Raw genomic sequence first — 14,641 nt, 5'->3', positions numbered from 1 at the left:
AGGACATTCTCATGGGATTGCAACGCCGCGGCGTTTCCCTTGAACTGAACACGGGCCCACATCTCCTAGCCCGGGTATCGCCTTGGCGCTCGAGACACGGCATCGGAACCATGGCGACGGCGCGGTCGCACTGGTATAAGTCTCGGGTTGAGCCGAATCTGATATACGAGACACGACTCAAGATCACGCGTAAACGCCGATTATAGGTCGCGGGTCACCGAAATTCAACAGGGAGGATCGCGAAAATCTACGGAATAGTACGGACTATCATATGGGTCTTACAGCTCTCCCCACCTAATAAAAATTTCATCGTTGAAATTTAAACCACAACACAACCAATACAGAGCTCACCAAGGGAGGCATGTCCTATCACTATAGATTAATCAGAACACAACATACCAACATAATCAAATACCTAAAAGATGGGCCAACGCACACAAATCTCAGCCTCTTTCTCCCAAGACGCCTCATCAGCACTATAATGACCCCACTGAACCTCGGATCCTGAATCGAAAATGATCGAAACTGGATTATTATGCAGCCTCACAATCTCAACGGTAGGGAGCCATATCCAAAAATCTCTAAGTTATTCGAACTCGGGGATCTAACCATTCTAGGTTCTCGACAATCATAGAGTGCAGGGTAGCTATCAGCAGATATGTGATGTCATCTTCAGGTATTCCCAAGTTATGCTCTGATACTAACTTCTATCACACCCCAAACCCGAAAATCGGATTCACAGGAATCCCGATCGCCAAATCCGGTGCCGACAGCCTCTGTAAGTCCCATTCTCGGCTCCTAGCGTCCAGACGCCAGATTCCGATCCTGGGATCCTACGAGGAGGATTTTTTTGTACATTTAACTCGTAATAAGCATAACCACAAGATTACCCAATTCACAAAGCCAATATCATCATCACATATCTACTAATATAATCATTTGAGTATAATGCTAAAAGGAAATACATAAATTGAAAATTAAGCTCCAGAAGACCGCTGCATGCTCCAAGCTCAACGCTGCTATGACCAAATATCACCTGCACGCATCTATCGTGCATAAGCTTATAGAAAGCTTAGAGGGTGGTGTAAGTGTGTGCCCAAGGTAAGTGCCAAGTATGAAATACAATGCCATAAATCATACGATGGAATAAATGAAAATACTGATAAGATACGATAACAGAGTAAGCGGAATTATACCAGTAAGTCCATGAGTCATACAAATCAGAGTACGCAATATAAATCAGCTATACAAATGAGGATTCAAAGAGAGCTAAATATTAGATGCCGGGGGAAAAATGCAATATATAAATCATGTTAAGTCCGTATATAAGTGCAGAAACATAGTAACCCAAAATGCTAAGTATGCGGATGCAATGTAATATGCGGTGCGAATGACATGACCATGTTGAAGTGTGAAGTCGGGATGATAGTACGTAGTATCGTAGGCTACGGGGTCCATCACAAGGGACTTCTATCCAAACCAGTCCCATACCTAAATTTGGATAGTCAGACGCAATGTGGTAAACTCCTGATCTCAGGTTAGTCATGCGCTCAACAGAAATCCTGGCCATGCGAACGTACACAATAATTAGTTACGTACACCAGCCCAAGTGGATAGTGAATGAAATGAATGCATGAGTATGCAACTCCTACTCAATAAGTCCACATATCAGTACGGTTCCTCTTTGGGAAATCACTGGGGTCTATTACACTCTAAACCAGATTGCCCCCCCATCGCACGTAACAAGGCGAGTGGAAGAGATCTCACTATCCGCCTGCCAATATCGGACTCAGCTCATCAATAGCGAACCCATTCCTCGAGCTGGTCAGACTCAGCCTAGCATTGCCCCCTCTTCTCGGGCAGGTAAGGCCATACCCCCTTCCAACTGATCACGACATAGTGGGAGATGCGGCTTAACGGTATACGGCCCTCATGCGCTCATGCATCCACTCGATTTAGACATTGGAGCAACCTCTAGAACCAAGAGGGTTAAGGGACTTTCACCCAGGGATATCTATAGCACCCCATGTAGAACAGATTTCTGGTGTCCCATCTGGCCATCCACGAAATACCTGTGGAGGCTATGGCCCTGATGTCGCTAGGGCGTACAATAATCACAACACACAATGCAAGATGCATGAGTCATACAATCCAGTCATGCATTAATCTTGCACATACCGTGCGCTCATGTGTATAACCTCCGCCTATCAGGGAGTCTCATAACAACCTACCCAATGACGTATGCAATGGTCAACCACATCTCATGATAAACATGCAGATGATGCGTATGGGCATGTATTATGATGCTATGCTGTCACATTCTCATAAATCGGTAGTAATAACCGGCATCAACAATCGACCTATACAATGTGGACATTTAACCAACATTGCCTCTAAGGAATGGCTACATCGAGCCAAACATATAAGGGGCCCACGGCCACACACAAAGGCCTAATATACAACACGAGGCCTTACTCAATGGCCACATATATACAACAGGTGGGCCCTACTCATGGGCTTCAAATACATGACATGTGAGCCCTACACATGGGTCACGAATACATCAAATGCGTCATACATCATGGGCCTAATACATATCACAATGGCCTTGCTCATAGGCCACGAATACACGACAATGGGCCTTGCCCATGGGCCATGAATACATCACAGTAGGCCTCAACTACGGTTCGCATATACATCATATAGGTCTCAACAATCGGAATCGACACTTGAAATCGATCTCAACAATCGGAGTCGGCCTATATAATCGACCTCGACAATCGGGATCGATGATAATCAGAATCGGTAAATCGGTCACGATAATCAGTCTCAATCGCTAATCAGAATCGGCAAATCGGTCACAATAATCGGATCGGTCGATAATCAGAGTCGGCAAATCGGTCACGACAATCATATCGATCGATAATCAAAATCAGCAAATCCGTCACGACAATCGGATCAATTGATAATCAGAATCCGCAAATCGGTCACGTCGATCGGAATCGGCAATCAGTCATGATAATCGAAATCGATAAGAATGGGCTTAACAAGGCTTAAGGGAAGGTCACAATGAGGACATCTAACCATCATTGCCCATCAATGTGGAGTTCTAACCAACATTGCTCTTAAGGAGTGGCCCACATAAGTGATTCATACGCAACGTAATGCCCACACATACATCACATCGGGCCTCGTCCATGGGCCTCAAATACACAATAGGTGGGCCCTACACATGGGTCTCGTATGCGTCAAATGGGCCGCGTATCTGGGTCTCGAATACATCAAATGGACCACGCGTCATGGGCCAAATACACGTCACAATGGGCCGCACAATAAGGGCCTAATACACATCATAATGGGCCTCGTGTACATCATATGGGCCTCATCATATGGGCCTCATATATGCCAAGTGGGCCACATCAATGGGCCGCACTAATGGGCCTCATACACAATAAGTTGGGCTGCATCAATGGGCCACAAATACATCCGATTGTGCCCCATGGATGGGCCATAAATACCTCAAGGTAGGGCCTCATGGATGGGCCACAAATATATCAAGGATGCGGCCCTCAAATACACAACAAGTGGGCCCCACATAGGCAGCAAATGGGCCCCCACTAGATGGGCAGCGTGGGTACAGCATACACCGGGGTAAAGCCCACAACAAACATTGTCCATGTAAATCAGCACTGTCTAAACATTGGACATGTAAATCAACATGTCCAAACACCGTCTAACACGATTTGGATGGTGTGGATGAAGTAAATACATCATGGCAGGCATCCCACATTGTCAAAACAGATGGACGGGTTGGGTGTAGAACAGATGGACGTTGTGAATGAAACACATATATCACGGTGGCCCCACATGGATGAACGGTTGATATAATACATATATCATGTGGTCCCACCGCCCCAACTGTCTGGATGGTGAGGATGCACACATATGCATTACAACAGGCCACTGTCATGATGGACGGTGATAATTACAAGATACAAGCACTTAAGGTGGGTCCCATGTGGGGCCATCATATAATATTACATGATATAATATATATATATATATATATCTCTTTTTTTTCCTGTTCCAGCTTCCAGGCCCTTGACGCTGGATGGTTGGCGTGAATAAGACCCATACATCATGTGGATCACACATGCATGGACGGTGTGGATCACAACACATGAAATCAAGGCGGGCCCCACACGTTGCTATGATGGGTTCCACGTCCAATGGGTGGACGGTAAGGATATAACATATATCTCATGTTCAGGGCCCTGTGACATGGTGACGTTATCACAGCAACGTCCAGGTGTGGGGCTCACAGAACTTGTAAAGTTAGTACAACAGCATTCTATTGCTGGCCGTCCAACAGATGGACGGCCCAGATGAATCTCATGCATGGGGTAGGTCCACACGGTGGAAGGTGTATGTAAAACCCATACATCATGTTGTGGCCACCATCCAGATCTGCTGGACGGTGCAGATCTAACAAATACATTAATGTGGCCCCACCCACACGTGTCGAAGGCCACGTCCTGTACGGACGGCAGTATAGAACACATGTATAAGAGGTGGGTCCACACGTGTGGCCCACCTCAGCTGAGAAGCAAGCTGATATTTGTTTTCCCTTCAACGGTCCAGCAGCAACTGCTGCTGGATGCTTGACCCTGGACAGTCAGGATCAGGTGGGCCCATGATCCGGCTAAGCTAGATGGGTGGTCTAGATGTGACGCATACATCATGCAAGGTGGTCCCCACATGCTGTCATGGTGGGGTCCACGTCCAATGGATGGACGGTCTAGAGTAAAACACATGCATCAGGGTACTGCCTACAAGGGCTTCAGCCGTGGGCGTCATCATCTCTACTATTCCCTGCTGTGTGGTTCACCTGATGTCTGGATCTTCTCACCCAGGCCATAAAATGAGCTAGGGAGGTAGATGGACAATGTAGATATGATACATACCTCATGATGGAGGCCCACCGAACTTGCTGGCAACCATCCAGCAGCCACATGTTGCTGGGATCCACTGTCTACGTGGGGACAGCGTGGATATACAATACATTCATATGGGGGCCCCACCTCCACACGTGCAACACGTGTGGGGTGGGTCCCACATGGACAGAAAGTGGGTGGCGGCATGGTGAAACACACACATTACAGTAGGGTACCACCATCCACGGCCTGGACGGTGGGCCGTGTATCCATCACAGCAGGCCCGACGTCCTATGGACGGTCTGAAAAGTCTGGTGGGTCCCACGTGGAGGCATGACATGGATCAAGTGGGCCGCATTCATCACAAGAGAGAGAGAGAGATAGTGAAAAAGGGAGGGAGATCGGATAAGGTGGGAGGATCTCTGTCACTATGAGCTCCTCCATGATATAATGCATAAATCAAGATGGGCCCCACTACATGTGGGCCCTCAAATAAAAAAATTAAATGATAACAACACCCACCTTTGATCTCTTCCTCCTTCTTCCGCCGATGTGATCTAGAGTTCCAAGTGGATGATTTCAACGGTCGAGATGATCATTGGATGGTGGAGATGGGAGGTAGGAAAGTGGGCCACAAACTCTCCCATGGAAGCTTGGACGTGAGTTGCTCTCATGGAGCTTGAGAGAAATGAGAGAGAAATGAGAGAGAGAGAGAGAGGTGATAGGTGAGAGATGTGAGTGATGGATAGGTGTACTTGATGGGTGGAGAGAGAGAGAGAGAGTGTTGACTTTAGGGGTTGCTTGGGGATGGGTGGTTGTACTTGACATGATGGGATGGGGTACATGACACTTGATGCGATTGATAGGACATTCTCTTGGGATTGCAACGCCACGGCGTTTCCCTCGAACTGAACACGGGCCCACTTCTCCTGGCCCGGGTCTCACCTCAGCGCCCGAGACTTGGCATCGGAATCGCGGCGATGGCGCGGTTGCACTGGTATAAGTCTCGGGTTGAGCCGACTCTGATATACGGGACACGACTCAGGATCGCGTGCAAATGCCAATTATAGGTCGCGGGTCGCCGAAATTCGACAGGGAGGTTCATGGAAATCTATAGAATAGTACGGACTATGATACGAGTCTTACAAAGGACCTGTTAATGTCGATCATTTAGCTCTGTTTGATATCCTTCCTCTCCTTCAGTCTGTAGGATGGGATAACATACTGCATTGGGGTGGACCGGCATACCGCTCCATTACGAAGCTATGTATGCTTGTATTACTGATTTTCTACTGAAAATCTGACATTCACTATCTCAACCAGAGAAGTTCCAGTTGATGTAGATCAACATCTTATCTCTGGCTTAATGGATTTACTTGTCAATGATGACGGTATTCCCATTAGCACTCTAGTAGCAAAACCATCTGAAACTGAGAAGCGAATGCTTACTAGAGAGTTATGCAATATAGATGTGGAACGGAATACTGCTGGAAATGCGCTGGCCTCAAAGTATTTATTACCCAAATACAGAGTCCTTCGCAGGATATTCATTTCGAATGTTTATCCTCGTTTTGGTAACAAAAACGAACTCACTACATTCATGGTCCGTATTCTTCATTCCATCATCTCTGGTACATCTGTATGCCTTCCTTCTTTGATTTGTCATTGCATCATTCAGTTCCATCTCCATCCAGGACACAGTGACATTCCCTTCGCGTATCTTATGACTGTGTTGACCACACATAGTTTAGTGGCTATGCTTGTAGGAGAAGCTCCCATTCACCACCGACCATTCAACAACTCCAATATTAACAAAATGAATTTGAAGTTGGCCCCTACCCAAGTCAATGTGGGTGTTATTGGAGTTGATGTCGTAAATGAAGAAGAAGGTGATTTACCTCCAGATGACATCAATATGGATGATATTTTTGATGAGATTGAATCCGATTCACCAGATGATCTTGATTATCAGCCATCTAACTTTGATGCACGGTTGCGCTCGCTTGAGGAAAAGGTAGAAAACATGAATGTGTCCCATGATTTGTAATTCAAATATATGCGTAAATATCTTAGGTGCCTTAACAAGGGTCATTAACTTGATCCTACCATACCTGCTCCTTCTTCGAGTTCTGATTAGTCTTTGAATATCTGGTTTGTAATAACTTTTATGATATTTGGATTTCTTTTGTTTTCTGGGTAGAACATGGTTGATCATGCTTGAATAATACTTGTTTACGTATTTACTATCTTGTCTATCTTGTTCATTTATTCCTCATTATTCTTTTTATTCTTCCTTAATTATCTACTTCCTCTATCATTTATTGGTTCCTTCCTTTGTCATGTTGTGACAAAAAGGGGAAGAATTTTATCATGCTTATGATATGTAGCATGTGGTAGATTGAGGATTGTGGATTTTGGATGGATTGTGTGGGAAAGGTAACCATCGATTATTTTTCTAAGGGGGAGTAACTAAGGGGGCGTATGGTTGGGGGAGTAGATGCGATTTATTTATAACTCGTGCATGATTCTTTAACCATGTTGTAAGTAGTTTATACTGATAATTGATGCGTGATTCTTTATTGTGCATATTATGCTTATTTTAAATGAAGTGTGTTTTGTCAAAAATTTGATAAAGGGGGAGATTGTAAGTGCTATATTTTCTAGCTCCTTTGATTGTCAAATTTAAGTAGTGCCAAAACCTCTTGGAATCTGTGTCTTGTGTAGCGCTTCTACAAATTCAAGACATTGCATCTCATGTACAAGATCAAAGGTCTTTACTTCAAGAACTTCAAATGCAAGATTACATGTTCATGTTCAAGTACAACACCAACTGTGAATTCAATCTCTTAAGCTTCAATAGTTCAAGTTTTCAAAGCTTCGTCCAAGTCAAGACAAAGTTCTTTACTTTGAACCTCAATCTCAAGCTTCAATATTAGTCATATTCAAGCTTCAAAAGTCTCAAGTTCAAGCTTCGTGAACTTCAAAGTACAACTATCAACTGAAGCAAAAGAAGTTTCAATGTTCATACATTATGTATAAGGTATGAATGACCCTAGATTGACCATATGATAGGTCATTTTGAATACATAATTTAATTGGGTCATTTTATAAGTGCATAGTTTGTTTTTTGACTAGTCTTAAACTAAGTTCGACTAGTCCTAACACTGGCTCGACTATTCCAAGAAATCCTTAACTAGTCCTAAGGTTATTACTTATTTTTGAGATTTTTTGTTATTGCCTCGACTAGTCTTGGAGACTACTCGACTAGTCGTGTGAACAGTGCTTGACCAGTCCTGCAGACTCGACTCAAAGTCGAGTAACTAATTTTCGTTCCATATGACCAGTCATGGACAGGACTTGATCGGTTGTGGAGGCCACTCGACTGGTCGAGCAGGCCCTTTGACCAGTCATGGAACGACCTCATCTTATCACGCCCAAATTTTTAAAAGTTAGTTGGTCCTTCGACTAGTCGTGCAGACCTCAGGACCAGTTGAGAGTTCGATTTCTACGCTTATAAATAGAGCACGAATTTCAGAGTTTGATATCCAATTGAAGCAAAATCAATACACCACTTTGAGAGATAAGTTAGTGATATTCTTAAGCTATTTAGTTCTCATTTCATATTCTCTTTAATTAGTTTTTTGTATTTAATTTTGTATTCTGCATTCCAATTATATTTGAAAGAGGGATTGAAGTATTCCCATTTCTTGAAATCAAAATCAAATCAAGCTAGCCCAATATGATTTAATCTAAAATTAATTTAGAACCCAGAACTATTTCATAAGTGAGTATGGACATTGAACTTCTAAGTTGAACTTCTACTCCGAATTAGTTCTTCCAGGCTGCATTTAAAGGAGAATTTACTATTTTGTAAATTCATTCTTTTAGTTTCATTAAGATTATGCCAGAAAATCTCTTTCTTTTGGTTTTTCTGAGGAGATCCAGAAAACTCAGAGTGTGGGGTTTTTGAATTGTGTAAGCCCACTTGAAAGACACAATTGTGAGGGTTTTAGGTGAACCTTGGAAAAACCTATTTTCATAGTGAAAGCTAATATCCACTGTGTGAGGATATTAGGAGTGGAGTAGTTGTGTGGCTATTTTTTAAAACTGTTGGTGTACACACAAGCGAACCACTATAATTTCTGATCTTGTGGTGATTGATTGAATATTTCATTTTGTGGATGTTGTAATTTCCTTTTATGCATTTGTGGAGAATGTTGTAATTTCTTTTATGCAAGTGTGGGAATGTTGTAATAGCTTAGTTGTTTCCTTTTCTATTTATTTCTTTATTCCTCTATATTAGTTTGAGTTTTTGATACACAGACTGTTGTAGGAATCAGGTTGTCCTACCAGAAACTATTGGTTTTCGATGTAAGGTTGTCCTTAGAACAACATCTATATTAACCTCTCAATACTTGTACACTTGTGGTTGTTTTACATTTCCGCATTGTGGATTATTTAATTGTTATCTTTTATTTATATTTGTTTAAATTCTGCTGTTAATTTTTTAATTTGGCATAGTCCTACTCATCACCCCCCCCCCCCCCCCAAGTCTAGGACTCATAGCTCAGCCTTTTCACAATGATCCCAACTTTTGACAACATTCACAAGCTTTGCAAAACTCGTGAGTGTCCTTTAACATAGTGGGCCAATAAAAGCCGCACTGTAGGATTTTGGATGTGGTCTTTTTGAGAGAAAAGTGACCATCATGTGCCTAAGTGTGATAATAGGAGATGACACTTTGTTGTTCATTGTCTGGCACCAATCTCCTTAAATTCTGATCTGGGCAATATTTAAATAAATAAGAATCATCCTAGAAGAATTTGCATACCTTGGCGAAAAATTTCTTCGTATCTTACGCAATCCAATTTGTCGGCGTGAAACCTGTGGCAAGATAATTAGCAATGTCAGTAAACTAAGGTGAGTGTTTAAACAATTGCTTGTCAGGGAACATGTCGTCTATGGGTGCTGTCTCAAGGGAATCAGGTAGGTCAAGTCTCTAAAGATGGTCAGCCACTAGGTTTTCTACTCTCTTTTTATCTTTTATTTCCAAATCAAATTCTTGAAGTAGGAAGATCCATCTTATTAAGCAGGGCTTAGCATCATTCTTTGAAAGAAGATACTTGAGCACCGCATGATCGGTGTAGATAATGATCTTGGATCTGATCAAGTAAGATCTAAATTTGTTTAAAGCGAATACTACGGCCAAGAGTTCTTTTTTCGTAGTAGAGTAATTCACTTGGGCCGAATTTAGTATCTTACTTGCATAATGAATAACATAGGGCTTCTTTTCTTTTCTCTGGCCTAACACCGCCCCAATAGCCTAGTCATATGCATCACACATAAGTTCAAAAGGAATGTTCCAATTGGGTGGCTATAAATAGGTGTAGTAGTCAACATACCCTTGAGCTTAGCAAAAGCTTCTTAGCACTGCTCAGTCCACTCATATGGAATATCCTTTTGAAGTAGAATGCATAAAGGATGAGAGATGTGACTAAAGTCCTTTATGAATCTTTTGTAAAATCCATGGTGTCCTAAAAAGGATCGCACGTCTCGTATACTTTTGGGTGGGGGTAGGGTAGAGATATGATTAATTTTAGTTTTATCTACCTCAATTCTATTGGATGAAATGATATGTCTAAGGACTATTCCCTTACAAACCATGAAATGACACTTCTCCTAATTGAGTACCGAATTCTTTTCTTCATATCTTTTCAGTACATATTTAAGATTTTCCAAGTAATCGCTGAAAGATGGACCCAAGACAGAGAAGTCGTCCATGAAAACCTCTAGATATTGCCCCACCATGTTAGAAAAAATACTCAATATGCATCGTTAAAAAGTGGCGAGGGCATTACACAGTCTGAATGACATCCTTCGGTAAGTAAAGGTGCCAAAGGGGCATGTGAATATGGTCTTTTCCTGATCTTCAAGGGCTATCTCTATCTGGTTGTACCCTGAATATCCGTCAAGGAAACAGTAATAGGAATGACCATCTAGCCTTTCTAAAATTTCATCAATGAAGGGCAAAGGAAAGTGGTATTTCCTTGTGATGGTATTCAATTTCCTATAGTCAATGTATATTCTCCAACCAGTAGTAACTTTAGTCAGCATGAGTTCATTATTGGCATTGGCTATGATGGTGATTCCGGACTTCTTAGGAACCACCTGGACTCACCCATTAACTATCGGATATTAGGTATATGATACCCATATCCAATAGCTTAAGAACTTCGGCCTTAACCACTTCCTTCATGTTTGTATTCAATCTATGTTATGGTTGCTGAGAGGTCTTCACATTATCCTCTAGATAAATACGGTGAGTACAAATTGAAGGGTTAATTTCCTTGAGGTCCACAACGGACCATCCAAGGGCTCCCTTATGCTCAATGAGAGTAAAAATGATCATACTCTCATATTCTTGCTCAAGGTGGGAAGAAATCACCACTAGGTATGTCTCATCTTGATCTAAATAAACATATTTCAAATTAGAGGGCAAATGTTTTAGGTCAAGCTTCGATGCCTTAAGGTTAGATGGTAGAGGCACTACATCAGTTTTTGGTAATTCTTTAAATTATGACCTCCACCGGTTAACTTCAAGTACCAACACATTAGCCAGCATGGTCCCCATCTCTCTAATTATATCATTATCAAAATCATGGGAGTGGCCCAGGCATGTCTCGAGAGGGTCAAAGGATAAGGTTAAAAGTGTTCAATCTTCTACAAAAGAGTCAATCATGTTAATGTCGTAGGAATTGTCATCATCCTCTAACTGTTTTCCTGCATTGATAAAAATATTCAACTCCAATATTATATTTCCAAAAGACAAACACATGACTCCATTCATACAATTAATGATTGCATTTGATGTGGCAAGGAATGGGCGACCAAGAATGACAGGAATTTGAGTGCTCTTGTCCATGATGGGTTGAGTATCCAGGATGATAAAATCGGTCGGATAGTATGTCAACTTGGACCAACACATCCTCGATTATCCCTCTTGGTATATGAACTGAGTGATCAATAAGTTGTAATGTAGTCCAGGTGGGTGTTAATTCACCTAGACCCAGTTATTCGTAGACCAAGTATGAGATCAGATTTACGCTTGCTCTTAAATCAAGAAGTGCATGCTCAATGCGGTAATTCCCAATTACACATGCAATGGTTGGGCTATTGGGATCTTTGTATTTTTGTGGCACATCTTGCTTTAGGATGACACTCACTTTTTCAGTTAGAAAGATTTTCTTTTGAATATTTTGTCATCTTTTGGTCGTATACAAGTCTTTTAGAAATTTTTCATATGAAGGTATTTGTTTCACCGCATCCAGTAAAGGAATATTGAGATTCACTTGTTTCAACACCTTTAGAATGTCCTTAGAGTTAGAAAGAGATTTTAGTGCAATCAACCATTGGGGAAATGGAGCAATCGGCTTCCCTTGAGATTCCGGTCCTAATTCTTGTGGGGCATGACTAGATTTATCATTGTTGTCCTCTTTCGGGTCCTTATGCTTTTCAGCCCTAACCAGAATAGTTTTGTCAATGGTCTTCCCACTTCTAAGAGTGGTGATAGATTTAGCTTGCTCCAACTGATTTGAAGAGCTCGGGTCATTAACTTCATATTGCGGTTTTCGATTGGGAAGAGGTTGAGCCGAAAGGCTCCCCTTGTTCCCAATTGCACTTTTAGTTTCAAGTCCTTGTATGGCCATTGTGAGGTCTTTAAAGACTTATAGCATACCCTGATTGAAAAGCTCTTGATTTTGAAGATGCTTTAAAACCGGATCCTCCTAAGGTTTCCCTTGAATTGGAATTTGATTAGGGAATCCTTAAGGTGTAGCAGTTTGTCCGTTTCTCCAACTAAAGTTTGGATGATTTCTCCAGTTAGGATTGTAAATATTAGAGGTGGGCCCACTGAAAGGTCTTTGGCAATTATTTATAGCATTAGATTGCTCATTCAATACCTCTTGAAAAGCAGATATTGTTGGGCAATTTTTAGTTGTGTAAATGTTGCAAGCACAAATACCGTAAATAGTTTCCTTACCCTTATCCTTCTTTAATTCCATGGCCTCGAGTTTTCTGGTGAGATTAACTACTTTAGCATTGATATCATCGTCCTCTTTTAAGAGGTACATTCCACCCCTCCTTGGATTGAGTTGGCATAGACGCTGTGCTTGATTTTGGGGTGATGTCCCATGATTGTGTGCTTTAAGCAAGATTGTCAAAATAATCCCACACATCATCGACACTTTTATTCATTGATTCCCTATTACACATTGTCTCGACCAATTGGCTCATGGAAGATGTCAGTCCATCATAGAAGAAATTCGTGATGCGCCACGTTTCAAAATCGTGTTGTGGGCATGAATTGACAAGATCCTTGAATTGTTCCCAACATTGGAAGAATGATTCATCTTCCTTTTGGGCAAAGTTCATGATCGACTTTCTAAGGGTGTTCATCTTATGGTATGAGAAAATTTTCTTTATGAACTCCCCTGTCATGTCATTCCATTTACCAATAGATCAAGGACGTAATGAATGTAACCACGTCTTAGCTTTCTCTTTCAAAGAAAAAGGAAAGAGTTTCAACCTGACCGTTTCGTCAGACACGTTAGGAAAATATAGAGTGGCTATGATTTCATCAAACTCTTTCAAGTATAGATATGGATTTTCAGATTTAAGCCCTTGAAATTTTGGAAGGAGTTGGATCACCCCTGGCTTGATATCCATGTGTCTCGTATTTTCTGGAAAAACCATGCATAAAGGTATACTCACCCCCGCCGCTTGTAAATAGCTCATAAAGTACGAGGCAGGGTGCTTGATGCACCTCATTCTCATCCTGGACTTCCTCAACCTGAGGTTGTCTTCTTAGTTGATTAACAAGTTGATTGGCAGCCCTCAATTCAATTAATTCTAAGAATCTCGAGTGGTGTCTAATTCTGTGATGGATAGATAACCCCTCAACTAATCCTCCTTCACTCAAAAGACGTCGAGTGTTGTCACAAACCCACTTGGGCATGAAATACTCTCAGCCCTCAATTTCAGATTCTAACCTAAACCTGAAAGGAAAGAGGGAAATGATAATTCTGGAAAAAAAGGAAGAGAATTAGAAAGAAGTTACCAATTTGGAAGTTCCTAATTTAAGATCCTGCAAAACAAAACAAAAGAAATCGATTTCTAAAACAGAAAAAGAAATCTTAGAATTAGAAAATTTCTAAAAACAGAAAACAAACCCTAATCTAAAAGAAGAAAGAAAGAAAAATTAGAAAGAGATTACCAAATTAGAAGTTACTATATTAGGATCCTATAAAACAAGAATGTTAAGTTAGTTTCTAAAAAAAAAAAAAAAGAAGGAAAGTTTCTAAAAACAGAAAATAGAAAGTTTCTAAAAATAAACAAAGTAGGAAAGTTTCTATCCTAGAGTTAAAGAGCAAAGTTAGTTTCTAAAATAACTCAGAAAAACTCTAATCCTAAAAATAGAAAATAGAAAAACATTAATCTTAAACTAATTCCAAAACTAATCAATCTCAAAAAAACATAGCCGTTAATCCCCAAAAATGGCGCCAAAAACTTGTTCACAACCCCAAGTGTAGGGACGCGATATAGTAATAATATCGATGAGACCGAGGTCAAATCCACAGCGACTAATCTTGTATGTTTCTGAAAGTAAATAGAACTAGAACTAGAAGAAGATCTAAATCTATAACTGAAAT

General features: G+C 41.3%; 1 non-coding gene across 1 annotated transcript; it reads left to right on the top strand.

Annotated features, from left to right (window-relative positions):
- Positions 1-13,275: 13,275 nt before the first annotated feature.
- On the top strand, positions 13,276-13,382 carry LOC131257238 (small nucleolar RNA R71). Its single transcript, XR_009177250.1, has one exon. It is a non-coding gene; the product is annotated as a small nucleolar RNA R71 (small nucleolar RNA).
- The last annotated feature ends 1,259 nt before the right edge of the window (positions 13,383-14,641 follow it).

The sequence above is a fragment of the Magnolia sinica genome, chromosome 9, assembly GCF_029962835.1.
Source record: "Magnolia sinica isolate HGM2019 chromosome 9, MsV1, whole genome shotgun sequence".
Classification (NCBI taxonomy): Eukaryota; Viridiplantae; Streptophyta; class Magnoliopsida; order Magnoliales; family Magnoliaceae; genus Magnolia; species Magnolia sinica.
This window is presented reverse-complemented; position numbering and strand designations above follow the sequence as displayed.